This window comes from Sus scrofa, chromosome 18, assembly GCF_054392235.1.
Source record: "Sus scrofa isolate SSC_HxYL_T2T_F1_AM1 chromosome 18, Sscrofa_HxYL_maternal_Yorkshire_Landrace_v2.0, whole genome shotgun sequence".
Classification (NCBI taxonomy): Eukaryota; Metazoa; Chordata; class Mammalia; order Artiodactyla; family Suidae; genus Sus; species Sus scrofa.
The window spans coordinates 54,757,501-54,773,384 of NC_139400.1; the positions used below are offsets into that span (position 1 = coordinate 54,757,501).

Sequence of the window (15,884 nt, forward strand, 5' to 3'; positions counted from 1 at the left end):
CCACATGTATTCTCTGCATCTGACATGGGTATCGCCAGCCTCAGGCTCCTCTGTAGCGGAGCGTTGCTTCTTTCCATCTAGAGAGAAGCAATTAAAAAAATTACCTGCTAAAATGGATCTTGGAGAGTCCTATGTTCTAAAAGCAGGTTGGCTGTTTTGCCCTTGAGCCTTAGGAAATGTTGCTGATTGGCTGTTTGTTATTTTTTTAATAATATATGACATGTATCCAAGTACGCATGCCGATGACCTCGACAATAAAATGTGAATCTTGGCTGCAAGGTCTGTTGGGGGATGGCAGGCTGCCAGCCGTTCATACATCATTTACAGGTGGCTGTTTCTGACAAGCCCGTGTTAGTTATTGTAAATGAGCGACAGTCCCTATAACTCACCTGTAAGCCTCACTCCGCCGGCCCAGGGCTTCCGAGATCCCCGGGCCCCTTCACCACACGTGTTCCTCCCTCTCGAAGGCCCACGCGCCCGGACCCTCCGGTGCACACCCGCTGCCTTCCCCTGGCTCATCGGGACGGGGGCTACCTTGTATGTGATGGACGATAATTAGGTTTCAACTGCCTTCTGATGCAGAAATACACACCATTACAGCAGGGCCAATGCCGCTCCTGCAATCTTGCCTCTGAAAGGGTATTGATTCACTCTTTCCCATTTTTAAAAGGTCATGGCAATAATTCCACCTGAACTGTGCTAAGTGAAAATAGTTTGTAGAAATAATATGGTTGCTTCTTAGTTCCATTGTAATTGAAAGCCACAATGGCTTGTTTTTTTAGTGTATTTTAATTGCATGTGTCTCCTTGCCCGTCTCCCCTGATGAAGAGTTTGGAAAGTTAGAGCAGGCGGCCCTCTGGGTTAGTGTCTGCTGACTTTTTCGGCGAAGAGGACGTCTTTGTTTGCCTGCTGTGAAAGGTGAGGCCTAACCCAACACTGGGTCACACCCCCATATTAATTTAAGAGTTAAAAAGAGAAGACTTGCATCTTTTCCCTGGCACTGTCGTCTGCCTGCCTGTTTTAATAAGATTAGAATATATTGGCTTGGGCGAGCAGGATGCTAAATTTGCTTACTTCCTGCAAATCTTCATGGTAGCTAAACAGCCTGTTTGGGGTTGACTGAAAAATATTATTCTTGCTAGTTATCAGACCATAATCAAAGGAGTTATGGTTGTGAAAGTGTAAGCTCCTGTAGTGTAACTGCCCTGGCAGGTGACAGGAAACTATGAATGATCCATCATGAATTACCAGAATCCTCAGACTGCAGTTTGAGACTTTTTTCTACATCTTCAGCTTTTCTGAGGAAGAGAGTCTTAAAGTGCTTGAATTGCATGTTTGGGGAAAGTGGGTGATCAGATTTTACGCTCTGAGCCACTCAGGAGCTCGTGCCCAGTTGTGGGGGCGGCGGGGGGAGGGGGAGGTAAAAGTCTCAGCTGTTTCTAGTCTCCAAAAATGAGTCCATCATTGTACGTGCAGACTAAGGGGCAGAGTCTCATCCCGAGCGTGGGGATTTACGCACATAATTACCATTAATGCTAATGGCATTTATGTCTGTACTGCCCCACACATCAAGAGGAGAATATATTTCCATGTCTTCACGCTGTGCAAGTCCATTTAATATCATTCATTTCACAACTTATTTTTTAAGATGATGCCCACAGTCTGTCATGGCATACTGATGCCTCGTTAAAAGTAAATGCGGGACATATCGGGAAGGGATGGGCTGGCTTAACATGTTCGGGTCGATGAAATATCGCCGAACTCAAATCCATTCATACTCTTTAAACACAACGCTCCAGTCGGCTTTGAAACCGCCGGCACACTTTTCATAGTGGTATAAATTTGTCAGCCTAATGGGACATTTTGTAGATGTTTTTCCTTTTCAAGTGCTTAAACGGGAGTAGGTATTCCATTGAGTCAAAAATTCAGCTCAGCGTTTCGTTTCCTAGAGGGGGGAATCGCACGTTTAATGTCTCATCAGAAAGATAAGGAAGAAAAGGACAGAAAACTCACTCCCCGCTGCGCTCTGCTCTTCTGGCCTCTGGGAACACCTCCGCAGCAGGGCAGGGTTTGCAGCTGGAAACATCAGTCGTCATCAGAATCTGAGGCGGTTCCAGCTCTTCATTGATTATACGATCGTCTTTATTCATCAGGCCCAACGGCCTATTGAAAGGCGTCTCCGCGTCTATGCTGGCCAAGCAAATTCAGATCCGAGTCTTGATGGATCCCTCCTGGGACTTTGACCGTTAAAGGAAAATAATGGATCGACCTCACCTGTCCCATCTCTGAAACCCTTATCTTTGAGCCAACCCAAAGCAAAAGGGTTCCATGCTTCAAGTATAGAAATCAGTGAAGGCACAGGCATGCGGAAGTCCTGCCCGAGAGGGCTCCGTGGGTCTCCCCCAAAGGTAGACAGCCTCCTCTGGGGACAAGAGACAACTGTGCCCCTCTGGGTGACACCGGGCAAGCCACTGAACCTCTCTCAGCCTGTTTCCTCATCCATGAGGCGGAGCAGGATGAATACTGTGTGTTTTGCCACCTTGAAATTTTACAACCAGTGCCAGGTTATATTTGGCTTTTATAGATATTGGGATTAAGGTGTCCACAGCCCCCTCCACTCCTCCCATGTTACAGGTGGTTTTGAAAAGACCATTGCTCCACTTTAATCATGTGAGTTACTTTATTCTGATTTTTAGAAATAAGGCTTCCTTGGCACTTATTTGGGCATCCACTATGGCTCAACACTGGGCAAGAGCCTCGGGGCAGAGTTGAACGCAACACTGTCCGTGACCTCTAGGATGCCACTAGTTCACATTTGTAGAGTGTTTCACAATTTCAAAGGACTTTCCCATACATTTTCTCGTGCGCTTTCCACAACAATTTGGAGAGGTGAGCCTAGCGGGTGACATTATTATTTCTATTTCAGAGCAAAATGGAGACAGAGAGAACAGACAAGCTGCTCAAGGTCCCGTGGCTTAGTAGTGTTGAGTACTGCCTCCAACCCACGTCTTCTGATTCCAGCCCTCTTGTCCCACCTCTCCACCAGGCACCTGCTCGGGCCCACAAGGCAAGACCAACGTATTCCTGGTAAGCCCTTCTCAGTGTGCTCCCTGCATCTGAGTTGCGTCTGACCCCGTGAGTGAAAAAATACTCCGAGGACCACAGGGGTTCGTTCAGAAGGGCTGCCAAGGGGTTTCACCCACGTCTGTGCCTTGCTTGTTGGACTCGTGCCTCCTTCAAGGGCTGCGGCAAGGGCAGCCCACCCACTGCTGACGTCCCCAAGCTCATAGTTGTGTATTTTTTGAACTTACACTGTTGAGAAATCTCAAGGTCAGAACATGATTGAAGAACCTTCTTCCTTTTAAGTCGCCACGCTTATATAATATTGTTTTCCACTAAAGAAGGTTCTCTTAAAAATGAGGTTGAGATCCCTAAAGAAATTGCTTCAATCAGCAGCAGGGCTTAATGACTGTTAATGGGAAGTGGAGATAGGATAGTAAGTGTTACTTTGATTAATAAGAGAACTGCAGAGAATTTAAATTGTGCCACTGATGGATTATTTTCTTCAAGCTTGATAAGCACTTCTCATTTGTTCTTAAATTTGGTCAATACTGTTAAAGGCAGCAAAATGAAGTATAATTAATTCTATTACTGCCGCTCAGACCAAGTGTTACTAAGAAACAGATTATGATGCAGACGGCAGTAGGAGCCCAGTGTTGACAGTTGGATGTTTTGAATACCTGTCAGTGCTTGTTAGCCTGGACCCTGATTATAAAACACCTAAAACTGGTTTTCATCCATGCAGTTTCCACTGACCTAATAATGCAGGGAATATCAATGAGATGATCAACTGATAGGAAAATGGACCTGCTTTGGAAGTGTGGAGAGTAAATAAAAGATTGAGATACACATCGGTTAAAACGTTAAGAGCTTCATGCTCATTTTGAATTAATCACTAAGAAAATGAGATATTGATTTCATGTTGAAAGAACGCTGTTCATACTTCCTCTTTTTCAAAGGTTCTGCCCCATATTATGAACCATGCTTTTCTTTACCTTGGCTATTAATTTTGTGGAGCTGTTGATAAGCAGATGGAATTTAGAGAAAAGATATTTTATTTTAGTCCACAACTTTGTTTACCGTGAGTACCAGTGCCTAGGGTGGCATGAAATTAGACCCGCATCTCCCCTTGCTTTCTGCAAACAGCAGGATGCACGAATGTTTTCTGAACAGCTTTTTTTCTTGACCCCTTTTAAATCTATGCCTGTCTAGTTATTTAAGGAACAGAAATCACTTTTTTAAAGTCATGCTGAGGGTCCTGCTTGAATGTAGATGGATACACACCAGGTCTTCCCTACAGGTTTTCAGCTTCTAATTCGGTGATTCTCAGCCTTGCCGTTCGTTCTGCAGGGCATCTCTAGTTGATTCAAGGAGCGTTTCCAAGCTCTGAAATGAAAGTAATTCCACTTCACATTTTTTTTAAAGAAAAAAATATGCAACGTGTCAGTCCTTTTTCACAGACTCCACCAAATAACAGCAGGCTTTTCCAACGTCAGAAAGACCAAGAATCAGACTCCCCCGAACATGTATCCTTCTGTTCGCTATTTCTATGTCCAAGTCTAGTGTTTCTGCCAAAGTGTGTAAAGTCTTTGGATGAGTAATCTTGGATTAATATAAAACCTAACTGTGCTGGGCTGATGGTACAGTTATATAGTTTCTGTGAAGTTCGAATTCTGTTATTAAAAATGTAAACCTTATCCATTATAAATTGAGGACTAATTCTCTTGCCCAGATGTCCTAAAAACATGATTTCTAAAGATGGAAGAAGTGTAGGAAGTACATTTCAGACCATAATGTGAAAGCCAAGCCATTCTAGAAGCCATTGGCTGGAGACCTTAACTTTGGAGACGGGAGTGTCTGAGAAAGAGCCGGAGACAAAGGCTGCCCAGGATTTGCAGCTGCTGCTGCTTTTTTTTTTTTTTTTTTTTTTTGACTTTTTAGGGCCACACTCACAGCATATGGATATTCCCAGGCTAGGGGTCAAATCTTAGCTGTAGCTGGAGGCCTACGCCATAGCCATAGCAATGCTGGATCTGAGCTGAGTCTTGGCCCTACACCACAGCTCATGGCAACCCCAGATGCTTAACCCACTGAGGGACCCCTCGTCCTCATGGTTACTAGTCACTTCGTTACTGCTGAGCCACAATGGGAAATCCTGGAGCTGCCTCTCCCTCTGCAAAGTGCCAGATGACCTCAGATGAGCCTTTTAACCCCTTTGGGACTAAGTTCTCTCCTCTGTAAGGCAAAGTGTTGGCCCAACTGGTTTCCTGGGTCCTCTGACCCTTAAAAATGCTGGTCTTTGAAGAAAGCTAAAGCATGAGATGTCTTGTGTCTTTTTATCTTTTGGGGCTGCACCCATGGCATATGGAAGCTCCCAGGCTAGGGGTTGAATCAGAGCTGCAACTGCCACACCACAGCCACAGAAACACTGGATCTGAGCTGCATCTGTGACCCACACCACAGCTGATAGCACCGCTGGAGCCTTAATCCTTAATTGAGGCCGGGGATTGAACCTGCAGCCTCACCGACACTGTGTCAGGTTCTTAATCTGCTGAGCCACAATGGGAACTCGACATGAGATGTTTAAGTGATCTTTTAAAGCTCTTGGGTCAAAATGATGTGGTATGTACAGACAGTAGAAATGCCCACTGCGTGGTCTCCAAGGTAGATAATTCCCTCCCCAAATGAAAGGTGGTCCCCACCGCCTGCCACCTACCTGTGCTCCTTCCTAGGGGCAGAATAGTGAGTCAGCCTGGCTCATCGCTGCCTTCCAGGAGCTTACATGCTAGTGGGGAGGCAGGCAGTGCACAAGGGTGCCAACCCTCAGGTAAGTCAGATATCCTTTCGACCAGGATATTGAAGAGAAGCAAACCTGGAAATGTTTGCGCCATAAGACAGGATCAGCGAAGGCTCCCTGGCAGGGGGAAGGGTGAGATACTGAGCCAGAGCAGAGGCGGGGAGAGGGAAGGAGGGAAAAGAAAATTCCAGGCCTGTTGGCCTGAATGAATCAGGTGGAAAGAAGCATGCATCTCATCTGTGTTGTCTCATTGCCTTGTCTGCGCTTTTTTCTCTGTTACATGGACTTGCGAGGTGCTCTTGTCAATTCCAGAAAAACCAAGCGGAGAGAGGCTCACTTCCATCGCTTGGTATACAGTCAGCCTCACCAGTGGCAACTCCAGTCATTTTGCCTTGGGTTTCCCGGATTGCTGCCAACGATCCAAGTTTAAAAAACCTCGAGTTTGGGTTATTTCCATTCACACCGGATCTCTGTGTTGGCCCAGAGACTCTGGTGCAACTTACGACTTCAGAATTACTGTATAATGCTCAGAGGTGTGAAACGCCATTTCGAGTAATGCCTTTCTTCAGTTAATATAGATAAATATTGATGGCAGGCCGCAGTAAAACAAGTCATTAAATTCTCCGGCGCAAGTGTGTCCCACACATTGCTGGGAGCTACAGAAATCACACCAGGCTCGAGAAACCACTGCCTGTGATTAGAGTGCTCGCATCCCGGGCTCCCCCACAAATTGGAAAACAGGGGCGTGTGGGGGAGGCATGGGCACCGTCGGGAGGGATTGCACTGCCGCTCCACTCTGCCCACGCTTCCTTCTGCTGCTGCCCTGATGAATCCCTGGGAGAGGCAGAAACCCTGAAAAATGGCCATCAGGACAAAAGGAGCTCGGGTGCACTGAAAACAAAGAAACTTTCCATCAGAAGTAGTACCCCTATAAACCAGCTAAAGATTTGGAAGGTAATACCCCACCCACCCACCCACCCCTTGCCATTGGATTGTTAGACAGCAGTGTCTCTGTGGCGACTGGGAACTTGACTTGGGTCACACGGGGGTGTGGAGGGACCCGCTTACGGGGCCAGATCACATGGCTGTTGCTTGATTCCTCGGAGGAACAATGGAAGGAACCGCTTCCTCAAGGATTCCAGCGCGGTGTAGATTCCAAGCTCCACCGTGCCGGGTCCCCTTTCTTCGAGGTGTCTTGAATGGGCTCGGGGTTGTCAGAGGCACCGCTCTGGTGATGAGGCTGAGCCCCGCGAGAGGAGGAAGCTCGTGATGAGGAGGAAGACCATTTGTTACAGCGATGCGGTTACTTGGCCATAATATCTTTTGGAGGTTTATTAAATCATATAACATTTCAATTTACACTGTAATATTCTATAAAAGATGGAGCACCCAGAAGTCATAAGTAGGACATTTCTTTCATTTACAAATCGCATTGTCGATTGTGTTAACACTGCCACATCCAGCAGCAGGATTATTTATGTTAGGACAGTAATTTTCGATCTCCAATTTAATTTGGTAAAAGTTAATTACAAATTAGAATAAAATGAATGCAGTTATGGAAGGCAGCGAAATGCTGAGATAGGATGTTATTGGGGGAAAATATTTACTCAGGCTGCTCCTGGTCGAGCTCGTTGTTATGGAAACGCAGTGGCCCGTGGGGCTTTTGGCCCCCACAGCACCCACTGGCACAGCACCCACTGGTGGGCTGAAGAGATGCTCTGGGTTCAATCTACTCGCAAATGAACAGTCCTTGGGAGAACGGGGGGGGGGGGGCGGGTAATCTCAACGGTCAATACAGTGAAACCCCTTCTTTTCCCAGACAGGTCACAAAGCTTGCCACAGTCACCTGGCAAGGTGGTGACAGAACGAGGACTAGAATTCAGGTCTCCTGGAGTTCCCGTTGTGGCTCAGAGGTAATGAACCCAACTAGTATCCATGAGGATGCGGGTTCGATCCCTGGCCTTGCGCAGTGGGTTAAGAATCCGATGTTGCCATGAGCTGTGGTGTAGGTCCCAGCTGAGGCTTGGATCCCACATTGCTGTAGCTGTGGTGTAGGCTGGCAGCTGTAGCTCCAGTTTGACCCCAGCGCCCAGGGACCTTCCATATGTCTCAGGCACAGCCCTCAAAAGACCAAAAAAAAAAAAAAAAAAAAAAAAAATCAGGTCTCCCTGATTGGTCAACTGTCACTTCACTCTGATGTGGGTGTAGATTTGTTTCTGCCTTTAACAATGGGCGTTGGCGTGGGAGGCGGATAAAAGAGGCAGAAAGAGTCTCCATCCACCCCTGGCCAGCCTGGGCCCAGGGAGACGGAAACTGAAAGTGGCACTTCCTGGGGACTTCCCAGTCACCTTCTCCTGCCCTCTTGACCTCTTTTTCCATCTTGCCACCGGTGACAACAAAGTTTCTGCTGTAGACTTTCTCCCGAAGCAACCCGGCCAAAGAGCTGATTACGCCACTTGCAGGCATCGTTCTGTCAACCAGCCCCCAAGAGGGAAGGGAGCACCAAGGGCAGAGAATGAGGCAGAAAAGGACAGAGTTCCCAGGCTCTGGGTAGGAAACCCCAGACTTCACGTCCCTTCCCGCCATTGTCCCACGTGCCATTGTCCCCGTCCCCTGGGTCTTGGTCGAGGGCTCCGTGGATGAGCTCAGTGGTGCCCACTGATGCCTCTACATTCACCCTCCGCCTCCCATCACACGGCCTCTTCCTCTTCCGGCCTCACGACTGCACTTCAGCCTGCTCCGGGCCCTTTGTGAGATCCAGATTGACTTGCTAGGTGAAAGACTTTTATATTTAGTTTTTAATAGCACAAAAGTGATTCTAAATTTGTTAATATTCTTTAGGTTACATAGGACAAATTACAGATAAGTGAATCAGTAATGAAATTTGTAATGAGAATTTCTCAAGTATGAAATGTTGGCTCAAGGAAAGTTAATTGCGGGATTTTACAGCCATTATAGTTTATATCATAAATGCAAAAATGACGAGGGCCATTTAATTACAGTAGGAACACACTAAATTTTTATGGAGTGCCATTTTGTTAAAGAGGTGCTCGGAGCATTAAGAGCAAATACCATCCTAACAGTGGGTCCAGGTAGCTTTCACAACATCAAATAAATATGCTATTGCTACCAAATTGTTCCTCAGATACTATAATTGACACGATGACTAATGAGATGGGTTTATTCTCACAGCTTCCCATACTCAATTTACAGTGTCTGAAAGTTATTTTTTCTGCCATTCACAGACCTGGAAGGAACCAGAAAAATCCCTCTTGGAAAACACTATCTCCGCTGCTTCTCTAATTAACCTTCAAAAATGCATTTTGAAATATAGAAGTTGGTGCCTGGCATAGAAATTGGATTGTCTCAGGAAAAAAAAAAAAAAAAAAAGACCGAAGTGCTAATTTGTTCCTTATTAAATATCTGACATGTCAAAATTACAGGCAGTTAATGTTTTGGCGCCTTTCAGCAGGGCTGGGGACAGCTTTTCCTGCAGGCCAGCCACAGGGGGGTGGCTCTGGGTAGCAGTTACCCCAGAAACCAGTGCTGTCTCCACTGCCCACCCCCAGCCTAGCCTTTCCTTTAACCCACCCCCATCCAGCCAGGGCCCTGCGGGCATCAGACCTCCTGAGCTCAGTGGAAGGAGGGTGTCTAGGGGACCGACCTGGACTCCTGGGGCATCACCTATCATTGTGGGCTTGGGGTGCCTCCCTCCTCACCTTGTCACCCCACGCTCAGAGGCTTCCAGAATAGGAAAGAAGGGTTCATAGGGGAAAAATGCCCTATTCACTCTGGACCCCCAAACATGTATCAGCTTGTTTGGGAAACCCGGGGTCGTCGTACCCCCATTCTTTTGAAAATCTAAGGTGGAGGTCTCTCTCTCCATTATCCAGCAAGGAGACTCTTCTAGGTAATCTTTTTCCTAGCAAAAGCAAATGAAAGATGGGCGTTCTCATCGTGGCTCGGCTGTAAGGAACCTGACTGGTAACCATGAGGACTCGAGTTCAATCCCTGGCCTCGCTCGGTGAGTTAACGATCCAGTGTTGCCATGAGCTGTGATAAAGGTCACAGAGATAGCTCGGATCTGCATTGCTGTGGCTGTGGTGTAGGCGGGCAGCTGTAGCTCCGATTCGACCCCTAGCCTGGGAACCTCCATGTGCCACGAGTGCAGCCTTTAAAAAAAATAATAATAAGTAAAATAAAAGACGTGGTCTCCCATGTTGAATCAGTGGAGCCAGAATTCAATGATTGTTGAATTGGAAGACATGCAGTCAAGACCCCATTCTGTCTCTCAGTAACCGTGACACTTTGCATGCTCATCTGGCGAACAAGAAAGTATTAGATCCCAGTTTCCTGAAGATATTGGAAACGTGTGACAACTTAGGGAAGAATTTGTAAACATAAAAGCAGGATAGCACGTCTTCTTAGCAGCATTATTCACAGTAGCCAAGGAATGAAGCCACCAACCCATGTCCACAGAGAAGCAAAATGTGCTAAGAACCGTGGAATAGTATTCGCCTTTAAAATACAAGGAAATTCTGACACACACAGCAAGGTGGATGAACCTGCAAGACATGAGGTTGGGTGAAATAAGCCGGTCACAAAAGGACAAATGCTGGGTGATTCCACTTATATGAGGGACCTCGAAGAGTCAGTTCCACAGAGGAGAAGGTACAGTGCTGGTTGCCAAGGGAGGATGGGAGTTATTATTAAAGGGCACAGAGGTGCCGTTTTGCCAGGTGAAGGGTTCCGGAGATGGACGGTGGGACGGTGGTGACGGTGCCACGACACTGTGAATGACGCCACGAAACCTTCCATTTAAAAGTGGCTACGGCAGTAAACTTTATGGTAGGTGTGTTTTCTGTAATGATGTGTGTTTCTATTGTTTGCTTATTTGTATTCATGTGGATATTTGTCTTACTTGTGGATATTTATTTTAGTCTAGATTAGAATCTCGGATTATCATTATTTATTTTGCAGCTCAGATTGTCTCAGCTTTTGGCTGCTTTATGTTGGTTCCTGTTTTTATTTTATTTTTTTTAATTATTTATTTATTTATTTTTTTGTCTTTTTGCTATTTCTTGGGCCGCTCCCACAGCATATGGAGATTCCCAGGCTAGGGGTCGAATTGGAGCCATAGCCACCAGCCTACACCAGAGCCACAGCAACACAGGATCCGAGCCGCGTCTGCAACCCACACCACAGCCACCAGCCTACACCAGAGCCACAGCAACGCCAGATCGTCAACCCACTGAGCAAGGGCAGGGACCGAACCCCGCAACCTCATGGTTCCTAGTCGGATTCGTTAACCACTGCGCCACGACGGGAACTCCGGTTCCTGTTTTTATTTTGTTTTGTTTTGTTTTTTAATAGACCCATCTTTTTTCCAGAGCCCTTTCTCTATTTTCTGGCACTCCAGGTTCATCTGGTGTTTTCCATGCCCTGCCTGGGAATCGGCCACTCCACCTTGGACTTGCCCCATGGCAGCCATCGGTGTGTGTGTACCACAGCACTGCCTCTGAAACCCCCTCCCTCCATGGCAGGTTCCCTGAATTGAATTCTTGATCACACATACAGAACAAACCCACAGACACGCTGTAGTTGCTTAATGCATCTCCAAATGTTTTGATAAAATAGATACGCTTCAAAGTCCCAGAAAGACAGGACCCGTATTTCCCACCAGCTTTAGGCCCCTATGCAAAGAACGTGCTCATCGTACGAGAATGTTCCATGGTCCATGTCAAAGGGTTAGCATGTAAGTTCTATAGTACACTCAGTAAAGAGTGAATTAATTCAAAAGGTCCTGGGAGAAGGAAATATTTGATAGGTTTAGCCGCAAGCTCTTGCCCCAATCAGACATCAGTGGGACCAGAAGCTTACTCACTGTCTCCTATGAAAGGAAGATTTGGCTTGATCTTGCCTCAGCCACCATTCCTGGATTCTTGGGCACTGCCTTGATGTCATCCAAGAGCCTCGTGCAGGCTTGAAATAAGGGTATTTTCACTCCTTCACCCCCTTCCCCCACTGATTACATTTGATTATCTAGTCGGATAGCAATTCTGATTTTGTAGTTCTAGAAGTTTCCACCTTGCGTTTCAGACCCCTCCCCTCATCACCCCCCCCCCCGCCCCCTGCAACCCAGCCTTCCTCCTCTCTCACCTAAGGTATTGCAACAGCCTCCCATCTGCCCCTGAAGCCAGAACTTCAAGCCCCCCTTTGCCGAGAAACTTGCTACAGCACAGCTTTGATCGGGTTACAGCTACTGCCTCCAGGTCCTTCCTCAGGCCATCAGGCTGGTAGCAGATTTCTCCAGGTGGCCTTAATTCAGCCGCCTACCCCACCCTTCGGATGCACCCACAGGAGCTCTGTGCCCTGGGCTGTGTCATCATTATTCCCTCCGTGGCCATCCTCTGGCCCACTTTGAGCCCCTGCTCTTAATCTCCCCTCAGCCTAGGTTTTCATCCTGCCCCACCCCCAGTCTTTGCCTACTGCCGTCTCACTCATCTCAGAAAGTCCATCCTTCCTCCAGGAGGCATTTCCTGATCCCACCGATGGAAATCATTTCCCCCTCTTTTACCCAGTGGCAGCCCATTCTGCCTCGTGCTGCAGTGAATCTTGTCTTAGTTTCCCTGTGTGGTCATCACAGTGGGATTATATTGCCAGGTCCCTCTGGGGGGCGCAGTGTACGGGTGGGAAGGGCCATGAACTTATTACCAACGACAACAACGCAGTAGTTGAAGTGACGTGCGTTCCTCCTGGGATGAGCTGAACTGCTGCAGCAAGCGCTCCATGTCTCTCTCTTCCCAGATCTCGGGAGACCTTCGGGGGTGGAGGTGGTGGCTGCTTTGCCAGCCTGGGTCCTTGAGTGGCCACAGTGAGCTGAGCCCCCAGCCGAGCCCCCAGCTCGCTTCAACAAGGGAGAAATAAACATTGGATATTTTAAGGCATTGAGGTTTGGAGGTTGTGCCACACAGCTAGGAATTTTACCTTTTTTTTCTGTCTCTCTCTCTCTCTCTTTTTTTTTTTTTTTTTAGGGCCACACCCGAGGCATATGGAGGTTCCCAGGCTAGGGGTCCAATCAGAGCTATAGCTGCCGGCCTGCACCACAGCCACAGCAACGCGGGATCCAAGCCGCATCTGCAACCTACACCACAGCTCACGGCAACCCCAGATCTTTAACCCACTGAGCAAGGCCAGGGATCGAACCTGAGACCTCATGGTTCCTAGTCAGATTCGTTTCCACTGAGCCACAATGGGAACACTTAGGAATTTTACCTTTTGACTAGAGACATCTCTGACATCTAACAGGGTGCCTACATGGGATGGGAACTCAGACGTCATCTGTGGAAGTCAATGTAACCCAACTGCATCAGTGTGCAATGATAAGGCAGGAACGCCCATGAGCAGGCAGGCCGTGTGGCCCGGGGTCAGAGGTGGGCGCCCTGTGGAATCAGGCTGCCACTTCTCAGCTTCACGATTTGGGTAAGTGACCATTACCCCCTAAGCCTCAGCGTCCCCATCCCGGAAGGGGACGATCACACAACCTCCATTAGCGGTCGAACCTCCAGGCTCTTGTGAGAGGATCCAGTGAGATCACGCAAGGACGCACAGGAAACAGCCGCTGAGTGTCAGCCGTCACTGACGCTTGCTGTTATTATTAGCAGTAGTAGTAATGCAGCCAGTCTCCCAGTACTACAGAAGGATTTACCATGAGCTGCAGGGCTGGACAAAGAAGAAATAGCTGGAAATCAAGTAACGTTAGGACTGGCATCCCTTCAGCAGGGAAGACCACCAAGCTGAAAGCCTATGTCCTGCTGAAGGGTCTTTTCCACTGGCCTCCCCCCCGTCTGCCAAATTCAGGCAGTCCAGGCGCCGAGCCCTTTACGGATGAGGGCAGAGAAGGCAGGAGGCCAGCAGCAGCCTCCCGAGGACACCAGTAACTCATCGGGACCCTTGACCCCCATCTGCTCTCGGGGACCCTGACTCCAAGAACAAGATGTGTGTTGTGCTACCAAAGACAGAGCATAAGCTAATGTCGCCAGCAGGGAAGAATAATAAGCAAATGTGTTAATTAAGTCTAATTAGTCTTCTATTTTTATCTCCAATCATTTCTTAGAACCCAAGAAGAAGTCATTAGAGTCCACTGTGTCTCCAGGGAACGATTTTGTATTTGTGTTTTTACATATGGGCTACGTTTTCTATGTCGTGCATCTTATCAGCCTCCTAGACACCATATTTTTTATATGCGTCCTCTGTAACCATGTCTGTTTTACGCTAACACATATATGATTGTCCTTCTTATGAAAAGAATAAAGAGAACTCAACTTTCTTCCTTTGCATGTATTCACCAGGATTTATTGAGTGGCCTGAATCCCTGCCCCCAAGAAAGTTATATTCTAGAGGGAGGTTCAGGCAAATGGCTGGCTTGGCAGCTCAGGAGAATTCTGATGGACGTACATGGAGAAGCCTCTAGAGGATGTCACATGTCACCTGTGTTTACCCCGGGTAAATATTTTAATCATTGACATGGTTGAACACAAAGCAGAAGTGCTTCTCAAGTTCACAGGCAGAGCACACCAGTGGGAGAACCAGCTACTTTGTAGACGGTATGATCAGGGTTCAATATGTCCTCAGGGGCATCATGAAGCCACAATGAGGATTAACAATAAGTTGTCATTGTTGAAAATAAATGCCAAGTCCTGAATTTAGGTTCACAAAAGCCATTACACAAACGAAATTATAATGCTTCACATGAAGGATGTGTGGGTTTCCCTTGGCTGCGAGCTCAGAGAGTTCCCGCCGTGCAGATGCCTCCCCCCATGGGCACTGCAGTGCTGGACCACAAGGACCCCCCCCCCGCCCCCGTTGGGTTCAAACAGGTGCCTCAGCTGGCGACAGAAATTGAGGGGCGTTAAGAAGGTGAAATGTCTGTAAACAATCTGAAATGGATAAATATTTAACCAGAAAAGAAATGACCCCAAAATACCAAAAATGTGTTCACAAATATCAAGGGTGGCGTTCCCGTCGTGGCACAGGGGAAAGGACTCCAACTAGGAACCATGAGGTTAAGGGTTTGATCCCTGGCCTCGCTCAGTGGGTTAAGGATCTGGTGCTGCCGTGAGCTGTGGTGTACGTCACAGACGCGGCTAGGATTCCAAGTTGCTGTGGCTGTGGTGTAGGCAGGCAACTACAGCTCCCATTAGACCCCTAGCCTGGGAACCTCCACATGCCGCGGGTGCGGCCCTAAAAAGACAGACCAAAATAATAATCATCATAATCATCATAATCAAGGGTTATGAAGTTGAAAATGGAAAACACAGGTTCTGTCTATTCCAGAACGTGGTTGTCAACTTAGCATGACCTGTCTCATAAACAGCGCCATCCAGTGGTGGCAGAGGGGTTTACCAGAAAGGAGCCTGTTGGGGAAGCTCTTTTCTCAAGGTGGTGTAGGCATCCCGGGGATGTGCCAGGGCCTCCACCAGAGTTGTGAGTAGGATGGACTTATTCCGTCGTGGGATTTTCCATCTTCTTATAAGGACCCACTTTTGATTGTGTCATGGAAAGCAGTGGAAAAATAAATTTGCTTTACACACTGGTCCTAATATCTATTTAAATGTCTAAGTATATAAAACATGTATTTCAAAAACAAAAAACAAAAAACTAACGTCAGTTTACCAAAGCTTTCAACCCTCTTGCTCGATTTACCAATCAGACCCTTGCTGAGTGGCCCAAGATGCTACTTCTGGGTTGCAAGCTGCCATTCTAGAAAACTGGGATGCTGGGCCAACACGTCGCATAGGCTTCTCCAAGCCCACGGGACAATGCATCAGCTGAAATCCCAATGTGAAGGAAGTTTATGCGGCTCTTTTTTCCTCTGTATAATAGATGCTCTGTCGAGTAGTGTGTTTCGTGCTGTGACAATTCATTCCTGCACTTGTGACAGGACCGCCGGCCGATTTCACTATGCTCAATTAGGAGAAAATGCATATTTTAATCTGCCCCGTGGTGAGGTCACACTTTGCTCAGC

At 47.4% G+C, this 15,884-nt stretch overlaps 2 long non-coding RNA genes across 3 annotated transcripts in view; both read left to right on the forward strand.

The window, feature by feature from the left end:
* The window catches only part of LOC146395060 (uncharacterized), a 10,366-nt gene extending 1,072 nt beyond the window's left edge, over positions 1-9,294 (forward strand). The window contains exons 1-4 of one of the 2 annotated variants that reach the window (XR_014834089.1): positions 1-3,087; positions 6,170-6,811; positions 7,677-7,770; positions 9,103-9,294. The exon at positions 1-3,087 is cut by the window's left edge and continues 1,072 nt beyond it. This is a non-coding gene — a long non-coding RNA (uncharacterized LOC146395060). Of the gene's footprint in view, positions 3,088-5,934; positions 6,812-7,676; positions 7,771-9,102 lie in introns of those variants that run through there. The other variant, XR_014834088.1, reaches the window with a different exon arrangement.
* A 3,871-nt stretch (positions 9,295-13,165) lies between these two features.
* Positions 13,166-14,186, forward strand: LOC106506843 (uncharacterized). Its single transcript, XR_001302438.3, has 2 exons — positions 13,166-13,339; positions 13,974-14,186. It is a non-coding gene; the product is annotated as an uncharacterized LOC106506843 (long non-coding RNA).
* Positions 14,187-15,884: the final 1,698 nt, after the last annotated feature.